This window comes from Petaurus breviceps, unplaced genomic scaffold, assembly GCF_028583685.1.
Source record: "Petaurus breviceps papuanus isolate PSGF00001 unplaced genomic scaffold, PetGlider_PUasm1.0 567, whole genome shotgun sequence".
Classification (NCBI taxonomy): Eukaryota; Metazoa; Chordata; class Mammalia; order Diprotodontia; family Petauridae; genus Petaurus; species Petaurus breviceps.
This window is the reverse complement of record NW_027186383.1, coordinates 1,659,678-1,684,320: the sequence shown is the minus strand read 5'-3', so window position 1 is coordinate 1,684,320 and position 24,643 is coordinate 1,659,678.

Here is a 24,643-nt window from a genome sequence, read left to right as displayed (position 1 = left end):
GATAACCTACTCTGTGCCAAGTTAAGGGGGACAATGACAAGGTCTCTGAAGCATGGGAATGCTTCAGGTACCCAAGTGACCTGCTCCCAGACTGGTCCACAGCAACTTAGTTCACAAGTTGGAAGACTCTCCAAACTCTTCCACAGCCTTCCATTGTTTTAAAATGTCCCTGGGGGCTCACAGGGAGGGCCTTGTTATCTCCATTTCACTGAGGAGAAAACTGAGCCCCCAAAAGGGGAAGTCCTATAGTTTGCCTTGGGCAAAGCTTGTCCTTGGCCTCAGGTCTTCTGATGCTTTACCTACACATGAGATAAGAGGATCTATGACTGAGACATTAGTCTACCTGGGATCATGAAAACCGAGATAGAAGTGGGGGCTCCACAGAGGGTAAATCTTTTCATTTGGAAGAGAATGGTCTGAGGCCCAGAGCTAGGAGGGCTCCAGAATTCCTGCAATCCAGGGTTTCTTAGCCTGGACGCCACCAATCAAGAACTCAGATGGGAAAGGTAAGCCTTTATTTTGGTAAACTCCTGGGCACTTTATTGGGTTTATTTAAAAAAATGATTATGACTCAGACACTTAACACCCACACAAAAACCCTAGCCATGTAACCTTGGGCAAGTTACTTAACCCCAATTGCCCTCCAAAAGGCAAAAAAACAAATGATTATGAGAAGGCTCTGGGGGCTTCACCATCCTGCCCACCCACCCCAGGGAGCCAGGACCCCAACACAGGTAAAGAAACCCTGATTTACTGTGGTTCAGTGTAGAACTCCCATTTCCCCAGCTTTGTTGTAAACAGAAATTTTTAGGTTTGTTGGTGATTTTCTAGTTTAAAAATTCAAAAAGTTAAAGGAAAAAAAAAAACTTTGATCTAACCCAACCTCAGCCTTAACCTAGAGAGATTAAGTGATTTAGTATTAAAGATCTGGGCAAGATCTCAGAGCTTATCTGAGTTCAAATCTTGCTAGATATTTACTAGTTCTATAGGGCAGCTAGGTTGCACAGTGGTTAGCATGCCCAGGCCTAGAGTCAGGAAGACCTGAATTCAAATCCAGCCTCAGACACTTACTAGCTATGTGACCCTAGACAAGTTACTTCACTCTGTTTACCTCAGCTTCCTCATCTGTAAAATGAATTGGAGAAGCAAATGGCAAACCAGTCCAGCACTTTGCCAAGACAACCAGGTTTTCTACCTTGAAATGCAGCATTTTCTGCTTCCTATCACTTTGGCCCCTGTGCAGCAACACATACTCAGAAAAGGGAGTGGGCCAGAACTAGGAACCCAGATGGTGCCGGACCAATAGCCAGCTGGGATCTAGCACATTTCTGGTGCCACCTCCTGGGTGTGGGCTATACACATCAAAGGTCTCCTTGGCACTTGTTCTCTCTCCCTTCCTCTCTCTGTCTCTCTATTTCTGTCTCTGTTTCTATCTGTCTCTATGTCTCTGTCTAACTAGCTAGCTAGGTATGTCTGTGTCTCTGTGTCTGTCTCTGTCTCTGTCTCTCTCTCTCCCTGGTTTAAAGAATGTTTACCCTCTTATTTTCCACTGCTATGCCAAAGGAGTCCCTTTTCCTTCCCCACTCCCACTCCTCAGAAGACTGGTTCCTCCTTTGTAATACTTCCTAGAGACACAGTTTGACTGAGGAAAACACAGAGACTCTCACCCTCACTACCTCTTCCCCCAGTTTTTGAAAGTGGCTGCCCCTAGCCTTTCCAAAGCCCTCTTTGGGCCTCTTGGCAGCCCAGAATGGCTAATTAAAAACACGGCCAATGTTTCCGGCTAATTTGGGTCACTGCCAAAACAAATTAGCTTGAGTTGCTGCCCCTTCCCTGGGGCAAACCGGCTGACCCTTTGGTCTTTATGGAACCCTCTCCATGCAGTGCCCTCATTAGCTCTTGAACTTGGAAGCACAGAAACATGGCATTCTATTTAATAACCAGGAGGATGGCTTTCTTTTGATAATTAATCCATGGTTTTCTTAAATGGCATGGGGGAAGGGAGCTCTTTCCTCAGGTGGCTCCTAGCTCTTTGAGCACACACCCAGTCCAGTCACAGATGAGTTGGTAAATGTTTAACCACTGATGCTCTGATAAAATATAGAAACACAATATACTTTCAGTTTGATCTTTGTTAACATGTTGCAATGGTAACAAGTTGCAATGTTAACATATTGCAGTGTTAACATTTTTTTCCATCACTTTCTTAAGACGAAACAATCAGCAAAATAAATGCTTATGGAAAATGTAACAATTGTCTAAGCTATCTCCAGCTCCCCAAGTCTACCTCATACCTGAAAAAGGGATGCTCTCTCTCTGTCAGACACCCTGGGGGGTGTCCAGACTGCATCTCATCCCTGTATCCCTACACTTACACTGACTAGGACATAACCCTGCACAGGGCTGCTGTTCAAACAAGATTTGTGCCATGAAATGGAGCAAACATTGAAGAGATCACTGTGTACTTGGCCCAGGGGCTACAAAAACAAGTCTTTTAGTCTTTGCCCTCAAGGAGCTTATAGTCTACTGGAGCTGTGTAAAACATGTCCAACGTTTCTATAGTTTTAAGATTTATCAAGCACTTCACAAATGTCAATTCATTTTGTCCTCACAACAGTCCTGTGAGGCAGCTACTATTGTGATCCCATTTTAAAGATGAGAGTTGGGGAGGCCAAGTGGCTCAGCGAGTAAGAGCACCGGCCCCAGTGTCAGGATGACCTGGGGATCGAATCCGGGCTCAGACACTTAGCACCCACCCAGAAACACCTGGCCATGTAACCTTGAACAAGTTACTTAACCCTGATTGTTTAAAAAACAAAGATGAGAGTTAGGCAGAGATTAAGTGGCTGGCCCAGGGTCACACAGCTATTAAGAGTCTGAGGTCACATTTGAACTTACCATGTTTCCCCAATAATAAGACACTGTCTTATTATTTTTTTGGACAGAAAAACACCAGAGGGCTTATTTTCAGAGGAGGGCTTATTTTAATGAACATTGACAGCAATTTTAATAAACAGGTAAATGTGAACAAAAAAAAATGTACCAGCAAGCAAATCACTGGGGAAGAACAGGAAGACACACTCACTCCTGCAGCTCTGATTGGATGCAGCTCAGAGCGCAGCATGCGTTTCACGGGGGGGGGGGGGGGGGGTGGTGCATAGAGAGGGTACCATAATGTAGCGTAGCGCAGGGGATCACCTTCACTACAGTAGCAATCTCAATAGGGCTTATTTTCGGGGAAGGGCTTATTTTAGAGGAATCTTACAGAGTAAGGGGAGGGCTTGTTTTCGGGATAGGTCTTATTATCGGGGAAACACAATAGGTCTTCCTGACTCCCAGTTCAAGATTCTATCTGCCACTCTTCCCACTGACCACCTGAACAAGATCTTCCTATTGAAATCAAGGGGAGGACAGAGGGCATTCCAGGTGCAAGGGACAAGTTGTGCCAAGGTCCAGATGCAGGGGCTGGATTATTTAGTCCAAAGAATAGCTGATGAGTCGGTCTGGCCAGCACCTACAGTGCATGAATTCAATTCAATTCAATATGCATTGAGTGCTAGGGATACCAGTAAGAAATATAAATAGTCCCTCTCTCGAGGAACTTACACTTTAATGAGGGAAGACAACCCAAGAGAAAGCTGGGAAGGAAAGGAGGGAATCCCAAAGATCCCAATCAGATGCCTTTTTTTTGGTGTTAAGGAAAGGATGCCCTGAAAGGTTCATCCATGTGTCCAGGGACACTCACAATCAGAACAACGTAGAATCAGGGATTTAAAACTGGAAAGGATCTTAGAGGCCAGCTAGCCCAACATCCTCATTTGTTAGATGAGGAAACTGAGGCCTAGAGAGATGAAGCAGAGTTTGGTTTACCAGTGGTTATGACTTTGTTTTAAATCCTGTCTAAGACACTTCCTTGATGTGGGACTCTGGGCAAGTCACTTAACCCCTGTTTGCCTCAGTTTCCTCAACTGTAAAATGGGAATGATAATAGCCCCTCCCTCCCAGGATTAGTGAGGATCCAAGGAGCTCATGTTTGTAACAGCACTTAGCATAGTACCTGGCACATAGTAGTTGCTTAATAATTGATTCTAATTATTATGAGGATGACAATGATTCAGCCAAGGTGATCCAGCTAGGAAGCCCCAGAATTGGGGTTGCCTCCACACTGGGCCCACCTGCCACACTACATTTCTCTTCTCAAAGTAGCATGTAAATGAAAGCAGGACTCCTAAAGCAGAATGCAGAGCATGCTGGGAATGAGGACAGAGTGAGGGACAGAAAACACGAACATTCAGCTCCACATCTTCAGTGGCCAAGAGCCTCAGTGCTGCTCCCTTACCAGCATGGCTTTCTTTTCCTTTCAGTGAATACATCACTTGCTTTGAGGCAGTATGGTAAAATGGAACAACAGTGACTCTGGGTTCAAGTTCCCCCATGACCCTTATCCCATCCATGACTCTGAGCCATTTGCTGAACCTCTCTGGCCCCTGACTCCACCCCTTGATTGAAATAGAGGGAGTGGTCACCTCCTCCAATTCATGAAAAAGGGGACTCTGAAAAACTTTGGAGCCACAGAACCCACAAAATGACACAGAGAAGCTAACCTCCCACTGAGGACAGCCCGGCAGGCCAGCTGGAATCAGCCAGCACAGTGCTCTGGGAGCTGAGCCCAGCCCCGCATGAGCCTAAGGTTTTAGCCCCAGGGCAGGCCTCACCAAGGACTGGCTGGAGGGACTCCACATCACCAGCAGCTGTGGAGGTTTCCAAAATTATCAACACATAGATGCAAAGGACAAAGTGAGAGGTCAGTGCAGTGTAGATTTGGGGATCTAGTAGTTGGGAGTGCATTAGCTTTTCTCTTTGGGTTGAGAAGCTACTGAGGAGCCACAGCCATGCAACTGCTGCTACATGGCAGCTTCAGCTCCTGGCCTGCAGATTGTAGGGGGACCAAGCAACCAGTCTGAGGGGTAATTGCTCTTGCTTTAACCTGATTGGATCTGGATTGCAGTCTAGGGTGGAGGTCCTGGGGTGCGTGACTAGCTTGCCAGAGTGTGTGGAGGCTTCAGAGAGGGCACCCAACTAATATTTTTGGCAGCTGAGAAAACCCCAGCATTTGGAACGAAAGCTCCCCTGTCTGGTGGCAGAGTCCTACTGTAGCAAAAAGCCCAGGGATCAAGTGACTGAGTGGCAACATGAGCAGGCAAAGGAAGCAAAATAAACAGAGTACCCCAACTTTACACTCCTATTTTGGCGACAAAAAGGATCAAAGCATGGAACAGGAGGAAGACAGTGAAGTCAGAACTCCTTCACCAAAAGCTTCAAAGAAAAATACAAGCTGGTTACAGGCCATAGAGGACCTTAAGGAGCAAATAAGAGAAATGGAGGAAAAATTGGGAAAAAAAATGAGAATGATGCAAGAAAATTATGAGAGTCAAAAAACAGCCTGACTGAGGAAAATTATGCCTTAAAAAATAGACTAACTCAAATGGCAAAAGAGGCTCAAAAAGTCAATGAGGAGAAGAATACCTTAAAAAGCTGAATTTGCCAGATGAAAAAAAAAAAATCTCAAAAGATCACTGAGGAGAATCATTCCTTCAGAATTAGATTGGAGCAAATGGAATCTAGTAACTTTGTGAGACATCAAGATGCTGTTAAACAGATCCAAACAAATGAAAGAATAGAAGGCAATGTGAAATATCTCACTGGAAAAACCACTGACCTGGAAAATAGATCCAGGAGAGATAATTTAAAAATTATTGGACTACCTGAAAACCATGATCAAAGAAAGAACCTAGAAATCATCCTCCAAGAAATTCTCAAGGAAAACTGCCCTGACGTTTTAGAACCAGAGGGCAAAATAGAGGTTGAAAGAATCCACCGATCACTTTCTGAAAAAGATCCCAAAAAGAAAACTCCTAGGAATATTATAGCCAGGTTCTGGAGTTCCCAGATCAAGGAGAGAATATTACAAGCAGCCAGGAAGAAACAATTTAAATATTGTGGAAATACCATCAGGATAACACAGGATCTGGCAGCTTCTACACTGAGGGATCGAAGGGCTTGGAATATGATATTCTGGAGGGCAAAGGAGCTGGGATTAAAACCAAGAATCACCTACCCATAAAAACTGAGTATCATGTTTCAGGGAAAAATATGGTAATTCAGTGGAATAGAGGACTTTCAAAATTCTTAATGAAAAAAACAGAGTTGAATAGAAAAATTGACATTCAGATACAAGAAGCAAGAGAAGCATGGGAAGGTAAAAAAAGGAAAAGAAATCATAAGGAACTTATCAAAGTTGAACTACTTACATTTTGACATGGAAAAACAATAATTGTAACTGATGAAACTTTTCTCGGTAATAGTTGAAGGAAATAGAAATGTGTGTGTGTTTATCTCTATAGGAGGGTATATAGGCATATGAATATATATGTGAATGTGTGTATATATGTTTACAGGTATACATAGATAGAGGACACAGCACCAATTTAATAGGAAGGGATGATACTTAAAAGGTGAAATTAAGAGGTGAGAGAGGAATATAAAGAGATGAGATGGGGAGAGACAGAATGGGGTAAACTATCTCATCTAGAAGAGGCAAGGAAAAATGGTTACAATGGAGGGGAATAACAGGAAGGTAAAAAGGCAAAACCTTATTCTCATTGAATTTGGCTTAGGGAGGGAATGACATACACACTAAATAGGGTATCTCACCCTACAAGAGAGTAGGGGAGAAGGGGAAGAGAGGGGGGATGGTGGAAGGGAGGACATGCTGGGGAGGAAGGAAAGTTGGAAGCACCCACTTTTGAAAAGGGACAGGATCAAAGTAGAAAATAGAACAAGTGGGAGGTGGGATAGGAGGGAGGGAAGTATAGTCAATCTTTTACAATATATCTACTATGGTAATGTTTTGTCTTCCCAGTAAGGGTGGGTGACAAGGGAGGAAGGGAACAAATCTGGAATTCAAAGTTTTAAAATCAAATGTTTAAAAATATATAAATACTATTATAAATTCTATCTTACATGTAATTGGGAAATAAGATATACAGGCACTGGGGCATAGAGATCCACCATGCCCTACTGGAAAAGTCAAAGGGGGTAAGGGAGAAGATATGGGAGAGAGCAGACTGGAGGAGGGCATATCCAGTGGGACCACTATTTTGGGGTGGTGGGTAGGGGAAAAAATTTGTAACTCAAAATCTGGCAGAAATGAATGATGTAAACCAGAAGTTAATAAAACATTTGGGGAAAAAAAAGAAAGAAAATAAATAGAGGGTGTGATGTCCTTACCAGCTCTAAACCTATGGTCCTGACTGGGAAAACCCAGGTGGGCAAAGAGAATACATGATCAGTAATCATTGCTCTATTTCTATTTTTATTAATGCAGTATGGATTATGTAATGTGATGTTTGTATATTGATATTAATTATACACTACTAGTTATATGTCAATTATATCAATATTATTTTAATGTGATTGTGTGTATGTTTGTATATCCAGACCTTCACATGCTTGCCAGTTTGACGTTTTCTAGATATTCTAAAGGGTTATTAGAGATTTCTGGGTAAGATGGCAGTGTGATACATCAGGGGGGACCCCTGCTCTGCCACAGGTCACCAGTAAATATCTAAAGAGGCAGGATGTTGACTAAGGAAATAGAGCGATAAGGTCCTCGCCCTCCAGTCCAGAACTACCCAGGGAGAAGCCAACAGGTACTCAGAGATGAGCCACAAATAGGTAGGTTTCCTTTGAATCCTGGATTTAATAAAGAAGCCCTGAAGTTTATTTTGTAGACTCATACTTTAGAAAAGTTACTTTCACAGCTGCATGGAAGATGGAGTGGAATGGAATGAAACTGGGCAAGGAGAACAATTAGGTCACTGGAATCATCCATGGGACAGGTGACAATGGCTTGCCCTAAAATAGGGTTTGGGTGAGTGGGGAGCAGGAAATATGTGTGAGATGTTTTAATGGTAGAAATAATAAAATTTGTCAACTGATTAGATATGCGGAGCGAGTGAGAATGATTCTGAGCTCTTGAATTAGTAGCAGGATGCTGGTGCCCTTGGTGGTAATAGGGACATTATTAAGAGGGGCAGTTTAGAGGAAAGGTAAGGAGTTGTGTTTTGAACATGTTAGGTTTAAGATGTAAATGGGACATCCAGTTAGAAATGTCTAATAGTTAGGGTTGTGAGACTGGAGCTCAGGAGAGAGCTCAGACCTAGATATGTAGATCAGAGAATCATAAGCTTATAGATAATTGGACCATGGGAGTTGATGAGATCACCATGTGAAACTGTATACAAGGAAAATAGGAGAGGGCCCAGGACCAAGCCTTCAAAGGCTGCCGAGGCCAAGAAGGATGAGGACTGAGAAAATATCATTAAATTTGGCAGGTAATTGATTATTTCTAACATTAGTGAAGACAATTTCAGTTGAATGATGAGGTTAGAAACTGATGACAAAGGGCTTAGAAAACATTCCAAAAGGCAAAAGATAATGATTTACAAAGAAGAATCACTTATCCTTCAAAGCTGGGTATCATCCTACAGGGGAGAATATAAACCATTTAAAATAGAATAAAGGATTTGAAAACATGCCTGAGGAAAAGACCAGAGTTTGGCACAATCTTTGGCATACTACTACAGGAGACAAGAGAAAGCTAGAAATGGACATATATGTAAGGGATTGGGAGCACCTAAATGATGAGGGTTTTCATTCTATTAAAAGTGTTACAAGTGTCCTTTCAGAATGCCACTGTCTTCAAGGGTCTAGGAGAGATTTAAAGAAGACAAGCGCAAGACCTGAAATTGTGCTGTTGGGGGTAGGTTTTTTTCTGCTTTTGTTGATTTAAAAAGAAAAAAAGAAAATGGAGGGAAATGAATACGTTTAGGAAAAAATGAGGAAGACAATGTGAACCATGATCTTCTTTCCTGATTGGGATATGCGAGAGAAAGAGCAAGGAGTGATGTGGAAGTAAATCTCAGGAACCTCTTCTCTGAACCAGGCAAAAAGGATTAAACACAACTTTTTAGCATAGAAATACCATGAAATTCAGTAAGGTCAGGGAGAGGAGAAATGACAATGTAAGAGAGGGTAGACTTAGAAACGGAATAGTCACGAGCAAAATAAATTGCAGCTTTTGGATGATAGATAATAAAGGAGGATTTAAAGGAAAGAAATAAACTGCAAAGCCAGTGATAAGGACCTAGGCTAGTTGAAGAGAGAAGGGACAGAGGCCACTGCAGTTATCAGTTATCAGTATTAATAACATTCTTTCTTCTTTACCCCTTCTATGTCTTTATAAAGAAGGAGAACAGGGGGCAGCTAGGTGGCACAGTGAACAGAGCACCAGCCCTGGAGTCAGGAGGACCTGAGTTAAAATCCAGCCTCAAACACCTAACACAAAAACTAGCTGTGTGATCTTGGGCAAGTCACTTAACCCCAATTGCCCTCCAAAAAAAGCAAAAATAAAAAAAAATAAAGAAGGCAACATCAGGGGCAGAGGAGAAGAAAAGAGGATAAAAAAATAAAAATGTGATAGAAGGAAATACATATTTAGCAAGGTAATAATGGATGTGAATGTGATGCGGTCACCTCTAAAAGAGAGGATGGTAGCAGAATGAATTAGGGAGCAGAATCCAATAATATGTAAGAGAAACACACTTGGAAAATAGATTCACACAGAATTCAAATGAACTTTTTCAGGTAAAAAAATTAAACAGAGGTAGCAATTATGATATCATATAGAGTCACAGTAAAAATAGACATAGTTAAAATAAATAAGCAGGGAAGCTACATTAGGTTAAAAGATATCATAAATAATGATATATTATCTATACTTAATATATATTCACCAGATAGCATAGCAGCTAAAGCCTTAAAGGAAGAAAAAAATTATTTAGTTATAGGGAAAAATAAACAACAAAACTACATTAGTTGGGAATGTCAGTATGTCCCTTCCAAAACTGGACAAATACTTCTAAAAGATAAAAAGCAAAGAATTTATAATTTTAGAAAATTTATCTATAATAGATCTCTGGTGATTGCTAAATGGAAACCAAATGAAATATAAATATTTCTCCACAGTATGTGGTGCCTTTCAAAGAACAGGCAAAGTGTAAGTTGTAAAAACTTTATAACAAATGCAAAAACCAAAAAATAATTTAAAATATTTTATCACACTGAAATGAATATTATAATCAATAAAAGACATTTGAATAAAAGGATCAAACTAAAATGGAGAGCAAATTATTTCATCATAAAACATATCTGTATGGAAGAACAAATCATAAAAACAAATAATTTCATCAAGTGATAGTAAAAAGCAACATCCCAAAATTTTGGGGATTCAAACAAACCAGACCTTAGGGGAAATTTTAAATGTTTTTCTAAATATTTTCATCAAAAAGATGAAACAAAAGAAAGAGCTTATCAAAGAATAGGACATGCAACTAAAAAAATTAAATAACAAAAAAAATTGAACATCAAAATAGAAAGTCAGAAAATCAAAGAGACATAATTGAAAACAAACAAAAAAATTGATAAATAAAACAAGACACCACATTGGGGGGGAGAGAAATTAATAAAAAGGCAAAAAAAGAAACCCTTAGCTGACTTTATCCCCTCTGTACCCAAAGAAAGAAAAACTCAAATTGCTAAAATTAAACATGAATAGGTAGAATTCACAATAAATTAAAGGTATAAAAGAAACTAGTAGAAACAATTTTGCCTAATTATATGATTACAAAACTTATAACTGATTGGAATAGGTTAATATTTATAAGAATATAAAGTATCTGTATCATAAGCACAAAGAACATGATTTAAATCACCTAAGCTAGGTGGCCCAGTGAATAGGGTAGTAGCCCTGGATTCAGGGAGGACTGAGTTCAAATCTAATCTCATTAGCTTTGTGATCCTGGGCAAGTCACTTAACCCTGTTTGCTTCAGTTTCCTCGCCTGTAAAATGAACTGCAAAAGTGAATGGCAAGCTCCAGTATCTTTGCCAAGAAAACCCCAAATGGGATCGCAGAGTCAGCCACAACTGGTAAGGCTGAACAACAACAAGCTCAGAAAGAGAAATTGAGCACCTGCAGAAAAAAAGGTCACATTTACTCACCATTATCAATATCAAATTAACAAATATCAAATAAATTAACAAATATGAAACATTAAAAGACCAATATTACATCAACTAACTGCAAAAAAAAAAAAACAATAATAAGGAGGGAAGATGCCTTTTCAAACTCCTTCTGTGAAGATAAAGTGGGGGAGGGGGATAGGAAACTAATATCTCTAATGAATATCTATGCAAAACTATTGAATAAAATGTTTAAAAGGGAGAGAGACTATAGTTGCATGCTAACAAAGTTACAGTAGACTTGATCTATATAAAATTCAGAGTTCATGCAATGTTGGGAAAATTATAAATGTATTATACATGTTAATAACAATTAAAATCACAAGAGTTTCAATAGATTTCACAAATGACAAATACAATTCAATACTGGCAAAATACTAAAAAGCAGAAGAGTGGGTAGGTTTTCATTAACATGATAAATATTATCTATCTAAAATCATGAGCTAGCACAATCTATAATGGCAAATGCTAGACCCCTTTCCAATACATCAGCTATAATTCAAAAATGCCCATTGTCACCTCTATTGCTGGATATGATGCTTTTAAAAAGCTGGCTAAAATAAGAAAAGAAAAAGAAATTGAAGGAATAAGCTTAGACAAAGGAGAGAGAAACTTCACTTTTGTCTATAATATGATGATTTATGGAGAGTAGTCTAGCTATTAAACTAAAATTAATTGAAATAATAACCTCAGCAAAGTGAAATATAAATAAATCCACAAAACCACTAGTCTTTTTTTACATTATATTTTATTATCAAGAAAATCCAACATTATGGACATGAATATGAGGGGAAAGGAATTACATTCAAAATAACTACAGAAAATATAAAATGTTTGAAAGTCCACTCAACAAGACACAGACAGGAATTAACAGACTTCAGGAAATGGAATAATTAATTGATTATGATTGGCTATGCCAATATAATAGAAATGTCAATAGTACCAAAATTAATTTAAACAGATAGCATAGAATCAATGAAATCACTAGTTCTACTTTGTAGAATTAGAAAAAATAAGGATCAAAAAGTCAAGAATCTCAAGGAAAATAATAGAGGAAAAAGGGGAAGAAAGAGGCTGAGATCTGTATACTAGGAAGAAGTCATTATCAAAATGATCTGTTAATGGCTCTAAAACAGAAATTTAAATTGATCTATGGGGTGAGTACAAGGATCCTTGACAATTCCAAAGGACTCATCATGAAAAATGCTTTCCATCTCCAGAGAGAGAACTAGTGTACAGATTGAAGCATTTTTTATTTCACATTCTTTATTTTTCTTGCTTTTCTTTAGTAATGTGGAACTATGCTTTCTATGACTTCATATGTGTAATGGGTATCATATTTGTTGCCTACTCAGTGGGTGGGAAAGGGATGAAAAGGAAGTAAATAATTAAGAATTGGAAATATTTTTAAGTGACAGACAATTTAAGAAAAAGAAAAGACTAGGCACTCAAAAGAATAGCAAAATGTTCTATGAACTCAAAGACACAAAATACTTGTATAAGAATTTGCTTTGAACAAAATCTTCTGGGATAACTGGAAAGCAGTCTGGCAGAAATTAGTTTTAGACTTCCATCTTACATCATATACCACAAAAAGCTCCAAATGGATATATGACCTTGATGTAATACCAAAAAATAAAAGATAATCAGGGAAAGAGATACCTTTCACAACTTAGAATTGGGAAAGAGTTCTTAACAAAACAAGGAAGAAGAGATTGAGAAAACTGCAATAAGCAATATTGATCAGCTAGAATTGAAATTTCTTTGCACAAGCAAAATCAGGGTAGTTATAATTAAAAGAGTAACCATGAAATAGGAGAGACATATTAGTAGCAAATCTCTTGGATAAAAGATTTAGATCCAAGATATATAGGGAATTGATGCAAATACATAAGAATTAGGGTTATGCCCTAAGACTAGACCAAAAATACAAACATGCAATTAGTTCTCCAAAAAAGAAAGGAAAGTTATCAACAATCATATTTAAAAATGTTCCAAATCACCAATAATACAATAAATCCAAATTAAAATAATTCCAAAGTTCCATCTTACACCCATCAAATTGGCAAGGATGACTTTAAAAAATGGTAGTTACTGGACAGACTATAGAAGCAGAGCAAAAAGAATGTTGTCGGTGGAGCTGTGAGTTGGTATGGCCAATCTGTATTTTTTCAGACATTACACATGGGTGGATTTGTTTTGTTCGGAATTCTATTCAAAAAGTCACTAAATTATGTGTGCCCTTTGATACAGCAATACTGCTACTAGATATATGCTCCAGAGAAGTCTCAGTCTAGAAGGAAAGTAGCCATAGGTACAAAAATATTCATAAAAGTATTTGTTTTTGTTGTAGCAAAACAAAAATGGAAAGAAATTGGGTGCCTGCCTATTAAGGAAAAGATTGAATAAAGCAAGTTACATGAAGGTAATAGAATCAATAAGAAATAACGAAAAGTTTGGATTCAGAGAAACCTGGGGAAGAATTCTCTGAAGTCAGGGAGATTACAATGAGCATTAGGACCATTTTACAATGATTAAACCATTGTAAAGCAAAACCTTTTTAAAAGACATTAAGAACTGTGATCAATGCAACAAGCTATCATTAGTCCAGAAGACTCCTAATGAAGCATGTTTCCCTCCTCCTGGCAGGCTGTGATGAGCCAGGGTGCCGAGTGAAATGTATTTTTTCAGACATGCCAAATGGATGAATTTGTTTTGCTTGACTGTACATATTTACTGAGTATATGCAGTTTCAAAAGGAAGACTTTTCTTTGCATCAGGGTGGTGGCAATAGAAGTAATAAACAGATAGCAAAAGAAAAAAAAATAATATAAGTGAAATGCCCAAAATACACAGGCTAGACCAGATCGTTACATTGCACAATGTAAGTGTCATCATATTAAATTTAATATGTAATTTAAAAAAAAAAAAGCTGCATGGCGTCTTCTTGGTTTCATCCACACTCCTTTCTCTGATATTTGTATATGAAAATGTTCATGTTCTTTAAGTTCATAATTTAAAAAAAAATTAAATTTAGGGAGGAAAAAAGGTTATTAAAGAGAACGACTATTAAACACCGTGTCAAAGTCCAGGGGAAATGATGCTTTTAACAGAGGAGATAAAAGCAGAGGATATGACTTCTTCCTGAAATAGGCTGCATGCATCGCCCTCTTGTGGTCACAGAGAAAAGTCCCCAATCAGAAGGAGGACCAAACAGACAAGATGTCCTTAGCTAGGAAAAAGGGAGGGCGATTTAGAAGGCTTTCTCGGCACATGGACAGAAGCGGGTTCCTCACCGCTAATCCCCAGAATCGGTAGGAGTTCTGCCACTTGTCCGGAACAGCCTGTCACTTCCCTTGGATCCTGGACTTCCCTCGAAGCACAGCTCCACCTCCTTCAGGATATGCTCCCAGATCCCACCCGATGTTGGAGCTTTTCACCCTGCTTTCATTATTTTCTATATTACTTGAATTTTATGTAGAAATGTTTATGTAGAATATAGGGCAAGTTATATTAATAATATGTGGTAGAGGGGACAGAGTACTGGACCTGAGTTCAAATTCAGCCTCAGTCACTTAACATCTGGTTGACTGTGGGCAAGTCACAACTTCTGCCTGCCTCAGCTTTACCTGCAGAATGGGGATCAGAATGCACTACTTCGCAAGGTTGTTGTGATGAGGAAATGAAATAATATTTGTAAATCGCTTTGAAGACCTTAAAGCACCATATAAATACCAGCTCTGATTATTACATGGTTGGTTGGTTGGTTACTGGTCTTCATTCTCAAAGAGGATCAAAATGACATCACTATGTTGGGGTCAAGGTACAGTGTGTCTGACTGAGAAGGCTCAGATCAGGCACAAATACTCCACGTGAATATTTGGGGTGGATTCTTTAAATTTGCACATCTCATATTTCCTTTGAACTGCTTCAGTTCTGCTTTGCTCATAAAGCACAGCACCTTCTCTGATGAGGGCACGCTATGCTGGGCATCTGTGCCAGTGTCTCCCATGTCACACAATCAATTCCAAAGTTCTTAAGAGAGACCTTGAGAGTGTCCTTGTATCACTTCTTCTGACCACCATGTTAGAGCTTGTCTTGTGTGAGTTTTCCATAAAAATAGTCTTTTAAATAGGCATACATCTGGCATTTGAACAACTTGGCCAGCCCATTGGAGTTGTGCTCTCTGCATTGGAGTCTGAATCCTTGACCTCAGTGTCTGTTACCTTCTCCTGCCAGGTGATCTTCAGAATCTTCCTAAGACAATTCAAATGGAAGCAGCGCAGTTTCCTGGCATGGCCCTGGTAGACTATCCAGGTTTCACAGGCACAGGACAGTGAGGTCAGCACAATGGCTGTGGAGACCTTCAGTCTGGTAGTCAGTCTAATATCTCTTCTCTCCATCACCTTCCTTTGGAGCCTTCCAAACACTGAGCCAGCTCTGGCAATGCATGTGTCAACCTCATTATCAGTGTGTACATCCCGCCAAGGTAAGTGGACTTGTCCACAGCATCCAAAACTTCTCCATCTGCTGTAACCTATGGTTCCACATGAGGATGGTGCACCTATGTTTTCTTGGTGTTAATTGTTACGTTAAAATTAGCACAAGCAATAGAGAACTGATCCATATTTTGTTTGATCTCAGCTTCAGAAGCTGCATTGAGTGCACAATCATCTGCAAACAGAAAATCATTCACCAATACTCCCTCCTCTTTGGTCTTAATTATTATATATCATGTAATACTGTATATTATTATATAATGTGGTATTAACATACTATATATGATGTTATACATAATAAACAATGCAATAGGTTAATATATCATATCATCATAAATTAAAAGGTGGAAGGGACCTTTCAGATTATTCAGTCCCACCCTCTTCCCCACCCCACCCCCCACACACACATTTTAAAGATGAAACTGAGATCCAGGAAGGAGTAGGGCTAGGATCAGGGTGTTTTGTGTCCCTGGTATGATGCAGGCACTTTGAGACCACTTGCAGAGACCTTGACTTCCTATCATCCTCAATGCCAGTTACAATGCCTGATACAGAGAAAGAGTTTGACCAATTTTTATTGGATTGTATTTAATTTATTGAATCAGAACTAGGAGTGAGGAATCACAGAATTCATGAGAGGGAGACTGAGGACTGACAAGATGAAGTAAGTTGCCTGATGTCTCAGATCACAAATGTACTATTTGTATCCCACTTTGCCATCTGAGGTGTTTTTAATTTTAAAAACAAGTGACAATGAGGAAGGGTTTGGACTAGCTCTATACTGAGGTCCTTTCCAACTTTAAAGATTCTATGATTCTATAGATGGATTTAAATAAAAATATAAGAAGTGACCATTCTCTCTCTCTCTCTCTCTCTCCCCTCCCTGTGTGTATGTACTTGTTTTTTCTTTTGACAAAAAGCAGCATTCCCGTAATTCAGCTAACACTCAGACGGCTAGCGGCCAAATAATTTGCTAACTGGGTCCTAGGAATTCTTGTATAGGCATTACACCAATGAGGTCCTTCCCTGTGCCCTGCTGAGGATTTGAGTATCTACATTACCTGCTGAACCTAGCCATTTAACTCTCTAGTACCCCCAAGTCATTACAAATTGGGGCAATGATACCTGATTTCCAAGGACTCAAAAGCAGACATTTTCATATCATTAAGCTTTCTTTCAGAGGTCATTCCCACTTAAGTTTTTACCAAAATCGCCAAAGGAAAATCAAACTCTATGAAGTGTAGCTGCCATTACTTGGTTACAAGAAAATCCCTTCACTAGTGAAGTAGACCCAGAGTCAATACCAAGTCTGTCCTTCATCACAGTCTTGGCCAGGCTGCCTGGTTTTTTCCCCCCACAAAATTTTCTTCATGTGTTCCCGATCTCTTCCCTCAGCATAGGGTTTCTAATCTGCCCCTTCATTCTCATCCCGAACATTATGGTAACACACCATTTTGTTTGTTTCTTCCTCATATTCCTCCCTTTGCTTCACTTTTAGTGTTTCCTGCACCATGGGTCAGCATGCCAAATGGATCTGATAGTGGTACCCTTCATATGCATGTAATCCCACCCTCAGAATGCCTCCTCAGTTCTAATTTGGGAGAACTGAATTTGACTTCCAAATACCCCAGCAATCCATCCTTGCTACCTTGCTCAGAGTGAGCAGCTCTCTTCAAACAATTCTGCAATGGGACAAAAAGTCTTGGAAATGGAATTCTCTTTCCATTCCATAAATTTTCTCATTTTTTCCCCACCGTTAAATCCCAGATAACACCTGATATGCTTCCCCTCCTCTAGAATGGGTGGCCACCCATTGGGCAAAAACAAGTAAGGGAAAAATAAATTGTAAGTCCTTTTCAGTACTTACTTAACAAAAGTAGAGCTACACAGCTTCAGGAAACCAGACAGAGGAATGCAAGAAATCCGTCTTTTCTTTGTAAGCGATGCTAGTCCTCGGATTCTTCGGTCTCATGTACTGGAAGGGTTTCAGATCTTTCTCTCCGCCAGGCAAGATGTGAATAGGTTAAGAAAAGTTCAGGAAATCTCTTTGTCCAGCAAGGAGACCTGGTGGAGGCCAAATCGATTTCAGAAAGACACCCCAAGTATGAAATCTGATGCTGTCTCCAATCCCATTTTTATCAAATCCATTGAGTTGTTCCACAAAAATGAAAGCATAGGGAAATAAACATTTCCATAGTGAGTTGATGGGATGTGAAGGAAAAAAATAAGGGTAGACATTAGACACTTTGGGGGTGCCTAAGTCTACTGAGCTGTGTAATTGTACCTATGTCTCAAAAGAGGGTTGAGTGATCTTAATGAGATGTCTCTCTTTTGGGATAAGGAATGAAATAGACTCATTCCCTAAATTTTCAAATTATCTGCCTAAAGAAAATCTACCACTGCATTGAGACCTCTGAAAATTCACTGTTTGTTTTTTAAATTGAGATATATGTTCCAGCAGCAACAGCCTATTTCCTGATCATCTGAATACGGGCCTTTTTGTAGTTAACAGAATTAGGTCTAATTACCTTTTGATTTTTGTTCATTTGGCCGCTCAGAAAATGGAATGGCTGCCAGACTTCGGCTCTAATGTTGTACTTTCAAGCACTTCACGGGCAACTAAAAATATTAAGGTGAACAGGAGGCAGAAGGGACTGCCGACCAATTTAAAAATAAAGCAGAATGAAAATGAAAATGAAAAAATCAGTCCTAAAACTGCTGGGAAAGAAACCACATGGATATTTCAATTCAATTACTTTCTTTTCTGCTTTTGGGAGGGGAGATTTGATTTCCTAGCAGCCTTGTCTCTTGGTCTTTTCATGTAGTAAATAAGACGCTGGATTCCAAGCTTGGCAAGAGGGATTTCACATTTAGGGTTCTGTGACTTGGAGAACCTTGCCGTAGATTTCCAGCCTTGCCCCCCCCCCAAGAGTAGCCTGGATGTGCAGATTTCACCAGGAAGGAATCCCGTCTTTCTGAACAGAAAGCAAAGGAACAATTCGCTTACCCTGTTTTCTAAATAACAAAGACCAGTCCGTACAATGTTTCTGGTGAGGAGCCCCCAGTCAGCTCTCTGGGATTTGCCTAAATATACTGGAGAACAAATGTTTACTCCTTTTTAATCCTTTTTTTTTTCTTTAAGTCAAGAAAACTAAAAACCTGACTTAAATTAGCATCAATAATAACAAAATATGTATTTTATCTGTTCAAACATTTCTAGAGACAAGAAATCTTTGTCCTTCTATTTGCAAGCACACAACGTCTTTCTGTAAAATACAGTCACTTACTTACACTGAGTATGTGATTTTAATAGTTCATAAAAAATGTTTCCCTGGTGTCCAGGGCCCAGACGGTTCCTGTACTTGGGAGGACAAATGGTTCTTTAAAGAAGGTTTGGGGTTTTGTATTCTTCTTTTATTTTTTATCTTCCCCCTGAGATAGGCTGGCACGATGGACAGAAAGCTAGGATTGAAGGCAGAGGGCATGGATTCAGATTGTGACCCAAAGAAAGGGGTTTAATCTCTCTGGGCTTTAGTTACATCATCTATCAAATGAAGGGGCTAGACTGGATTGTGAATGGGGTCCCTTCAAACTCTGAATAGGTGGGTTGATGATAAATAAAGTGGAGAATCCTGGCTCATCTCTGAGTTCTAAGCAGGAATATTTGTGAGTTTCTTGGTTGATGAACAAAAGGTCGATATCATCTGTGGGAAGACTTTTTTAGTGAAGTCACTTTGTACTGGAATAATAATCCCCTTCCTTGAGTTTTCCCTGCTCGGGAATGTGTTATTCCAATTGGATGGACTGGGAATTCCGATAGACCCAAATAGAGGATTTTTAAGTTAGGGAGGGGCCTTAGAGGTGACTTGTTCCACTTTAACCCAACCCAGGTGCGAACCCCATCCCCTCCCCCCCCCCGACCACCTCACTTGCGGCCCTATTTCTGCTACTTTCATTTTTCTTATAGGGCCCAGTTTCCCAGGACTGTCATATTTGCAAAATTAAGAATTCTTTTCTGATGTGCAGTTTGTTCTTTAATTTTTCTTTAGTAGGAGTTATTTTTTTTAATGAGTCCAGCATTTCAGATGGAGGGACAGACAGACCCACTTTTCATCCTTCTCGATATTTTGGTGGCTTCCATGTAACAGAGCAGCAGCATCTCCCTGAAGGCCAAGAAACTCCTCTCCTCCAGATCAGTCCAAAATCGTCTGCTGCCTCTCGCCCAACCCAGCCCCCTCCCAGAGTATCTGAAAGGCCTGCAAAGCCCCCATCGGCGAGCAAGCCATTGTCTGGTTTTATGGTGGGACTCAACCTCTGGGCTGGAGTCCAAGGCCTCCTCATCCTGGGCTGTTCCTGCTTGTAAAAGCATGCAGGTGTGGTTTTGGTCATCAAGCCCCTGCTAAGAACTGGGGCAGCCGCTCAAATATAATTAGCTGGGTTTCCACTTGTTTCTTTAATCAGTCCTTTCCACTTCACTGCTTAATGTGGTGTGAAAGCTCCGAGCAAGCAAGAAAGGCCTTCCCCTTAAAATTAAGCTTTGCACCCCCCCCCCAAAGAAAACCCAAATGGGAGAAAAAACAAGAAAACTCGTCTCTGTTCATTCAGAGGAATTTTACCCAAACAAGACCTGTATGCCTGAAGCATCAATTTGAGGCTTAAAACTGAGAGGCCAAATGATCAACCTAAGAAAAAACAAGTCAAAGTACAGAATCTCACACACCTGGCAAGACAGGGGAAGAACCTTCAGACTCCAGCCCTGGCAGTTTACAAGTGAAAACCTGAGAGCCAGAGTGAGGAAGGGACTCACCCCTGTGGTGAGTGGCAAAGGCAGGATTTGCACACAGGTGCACCAGCTGCCATGTCCAGAGTGGTCTCTACCAGATCACACAGCCTTCATCTTACAGCTGAAAAAACAGAGACCCAGACCCTGGATGGACTGGACCAGAGACAGCATTGGCTTCCAAAGCCAAGACATGTAACTTCCAGACAGTTTCATCTTCATCTGCCACAAACCTTGACTCAATCCTACTCTTATTTACTTCAGCTTAAAAAAAAAATCAATCAATAGGCATTGATTAAGCACCTACGGTGTGTCAGGTACAATGCCAGGCCCTGGGATAGAAAGACCAACCTGGAGGAAGATACTATATCAGTAATGTGTAGGTACAAATGTTTGTTTACCATAAATATGTAATGTGGGTGTTTGTATGCATGTATGTACATATGGATACATGCATATATGTATATGTGTGTATGTATCTATGTGTATGTGTGTGTGTGTGTGTGTGTATATATATATATATATATATATACACATACATAAATTTTTTTAGGGAGGAGGGATTAGAACTGGGGGGAGGGGGAATCAGGAAAGATTCCACATAGAAAAGTCAAGTGAAGGAGTGAAGGTGGGGTGCGGGATGAAGGAAATGGGGTTCACACTGAGATAGATTGTCTAATAGGTCACAGAAAGGCTCAACTCATATGCTACCTCCTATGGGAAGTCTTCCTGTTTTCCCTGCATATTAGCATTTCCTTTGGAGAATGATTTTGGATTCATTGTATATATTGTTTGTCAATTACATTGATTTATTTTTTTTTAAGCAATTGGGGTTAAGTAACTTGCTCAAGGTTACACAGCCTGTTATTTCTGGGTGTGGTGCTGAGTATCTGAGCCTGGATTCGATCCCCCAGGTCATCCCGACACTGGAGCCAGTGCTCTTACTTGCTGAGCCACCTGGCTGCCCCTAAGCAATCGGGGTTAAGTAACTTGCTCAAGGTTACACGGCCAGGTGTTTCTGGGTGGCTGCTAAGTATCTGAGCCCGGATTCGATCCCCAGGTCATCCTGACACTGGAGCCGTGCTCTTACTCGCTGTGCTACCTGGCCGCCCCAATTACATTGATTTCTTTGTTGATACATTGTTTCCCTCTAGTAGAATGTAACCTTCTTGAGGGCAGCTACTGTTCCATCTATGTCTTTTATCCCCAGTACAATAAATGTTCATTAAATTGAATTAAGTTAAACTGAAGGTACTTACTGTCACTCCTTCCAAATCTAGAGGCATTTCTCTGGAAACTTTAGCTTCCTTCTAACGTTTTTTTAATAGCTTCATTCAGATTCTGGGCAGGGGCCACCATTTGTTTAACCTGGATCTGAGTTCAGTCAGAAATTCAGGTGAAATGTCAAATCACGTTGGGCTACCAACTTCTCCACAATAACGGCTGCCTGTCTCTTTGGGAAACCCAAGGTTCAGGGCCCAACCAGGATGGAAGGAGCTGTTGCCAGAACGAACTTTTCCTTCTCTTGTCTCTAGCCCCTCTGGACCCTCTCTTGCATATGTTAAAGCTCCCCTCCCCACCCCCAGCCCTTCTCACAGCCTGTTTATTGATACAGAATGTGGAGGACATGACTGACAAGCCTTTGCTTATAATGCAGTCACTTTCTGTGCAAATTTGGAGGAATGTGGCGTGCCAGATTTTAAAGGCAAGAGGGCGGTTGTCATGGCTACAGCACATGGGGGCTGGGGAGGGACGGGGGGGATTCTCCTGGGACCTGGAAGGCCAACAGAATGTTAAGCATCTGCAACTTGAGGGAAGCAAAAAAATCATTTTTAAAAGATAACCCCCCAAACCCTGCCAAGTCTTGTCTCCAAGTTACAAACACACTCAAGTGCTGGTCTACGCTTTGCAAATAGGCACACGGATCCTTACCGAATAGGAGAAGGTGAGGGTAGGCACACATGCCAGCTGCCCTGCTGTTGGGGAGGCCACAGAGAGTAGTAATCATAGCAACAAGAGTAGGAATAACAATTGGAATCCTAATAATAAGAAAGAAACAGTGTGCAGCTCAGAGCCAAGACATCTTAGAGACGTCTCATGTGGGCCTTTTAACAGCCACATGAGCTAGGTGCAGATGAGACTTCTGGCACAGGCTCATACCCCAGCAAGATTCAAATTCACGGCTGCTCCCAGCTCCCTCCAAGGCTCAGCCGGGGTGGGGGGGGCCCTTCCTGAGACCCCTAAGTAACATTGTAGCCCTTCCCCAAAATACTGGCATCGGCATTGGAGATATCGGTGCACACACACGCTGCATCCCTCCTGCCTCCCCCACCAAAGATGTGGGCACTTCCAGGGCAGGGACTCTTTTCAGTTTTGTTTTTGTGTCCCCTGTGCCTAACACAGTGCTATAGTGCTAGTCACTGCACGGACATCTCACACAAGGTCCAAAACCGGAGTGAATGCGTAGCTTTTAGGAACAGTAGTGACAGGTGGAAGGCCTTTGGGGAAGGGAGCCTCGGGACAGCAGCAAGTGTCCAACCGTAGGCCTGGCATGTGACTGGGGTCAAACTGTCCATATCCTTGGGGTTTTGTTTATCCACAAGTAGAGAAGGAGGCACAGTCCCATGGGAGTTGTCGATATTCTTGCTGTGTTTATGGGCACAAGCCAACTTGACTGTTTCCACCACTCCAATGAGTCCCTCTGTGCAGTGAAGAGAGTCTAGGAAGTTGGTCCACATCCCCTGAACATCCAGGCTCATCTGGAAGGGCAGATGCCACATAAATCATCCCAGAAGATCCGACAGAAAGCAGCAGCTATAAAGGAGCCCCAGCCACAGAACAACAACTCACCCAGGAAGAAAGACAAGATTCATCAGGAGAGTAGAATGAATCCTGGGGAATGGCTAGACAATGATGGGCCCTGGAAGCAGTGGAATATCACCACATGTGAAAACCAATCGGGATGAAGAATCCAAAGAAGCTGATAAACTTGTGCACTGATGCAAAGTGAAGTGAGCAGAACCAGAAAAAAACCATCTACACAAAGATAACAATGATGGTGGTGGGGATGGAGGCATTGGAAACAGAGTGAACAACCACAAAATAATTTGTAAAAAAGGATACTATAAGCTTGGCCCAAAGAAAAGCTCCAAGCAAACCCTCCCCCTTTCCCTATTCTCTGACCCAGTGGAAGGCCCTCAGTTGTGTAATATTGCATTGAATGACAGATTTTTTTTTCTGATATATTGATTGGTTTTGCTGGTTTTCTTTCTCTTTCTCTTTTTTCACAAAATTCTTTGTGTTGAAGACATAGTTCCCTAGGAGGGCAAGGAAGGGGTGAGAGGGAAAATGTAGGTGATATAAAAACAACACAGAGTATGTATGCTTTAGTTCACTGTCCCAGAGCCAGGCAGTCACATTAATGATCCTTCAGTGTCCAGGGGCCCCAAAAGCTGTTGGAGGACGGTGCTATCTCTTCTTTGCTGCTATCTGCTATAAGTCGCACCAACTGCTTATCCCCCGTTGTTAGAAGGCTGTGACTAGCACCCCAGTACAATTAGTCACTTAACATTAGGGTCCTTTATTCAAAGATATAGCAAGAAGAGAATTTCCCCAGCATCCCTGAGGTATACTCTCCCTTCTTCAGCTCCTACTCATCACTGGTCTCAGTATAGAATCTGGGAATGCCGGAACCCCAGAACCTTCCAAATGATGGGAAGCTCATGGGGTCAGTGTTGTCAATTCCCTTTCCCTAAAATGGAAAAGACCAACCAAGGCCCAGACAGAGGCTCCATCACAGGAGCACATGGCTTCAGAAGAGAGCTGTCCTTTCAGCTTCCCCTTGTATATCATTGCCTTAGTGGCTAAACCTTAAAGTACACACGGATCTTAGTGGCTAAACCTTAAAGTACTATGGTAAATGTCAACTACTCTCCTCCACCTTTATCCTTCTCCTCTTCCATTCTTCTCCTCCAATCTAGTCTTCCTCTTTTCTCCTTCCTCCTGCAATTACTCCTCCTTTTCCCTTCTTCCTCCTGTTGTTATTAGTAATAGTGATCATAGTATTGCTGTTGGCACCATAGGAAGGAAGGAAGGGAGGGAGGGAGGGAGGGAGGAAGAGAGGAAGGGAAAAAGGAAGGAAGGAAGGAAGGAAGGAAGGAAGGAAGGAAGGAAGGAAGGAAGGAAGGAAGGAAGGAAGGAAGGAAGGAAGGAAGGAAGGAA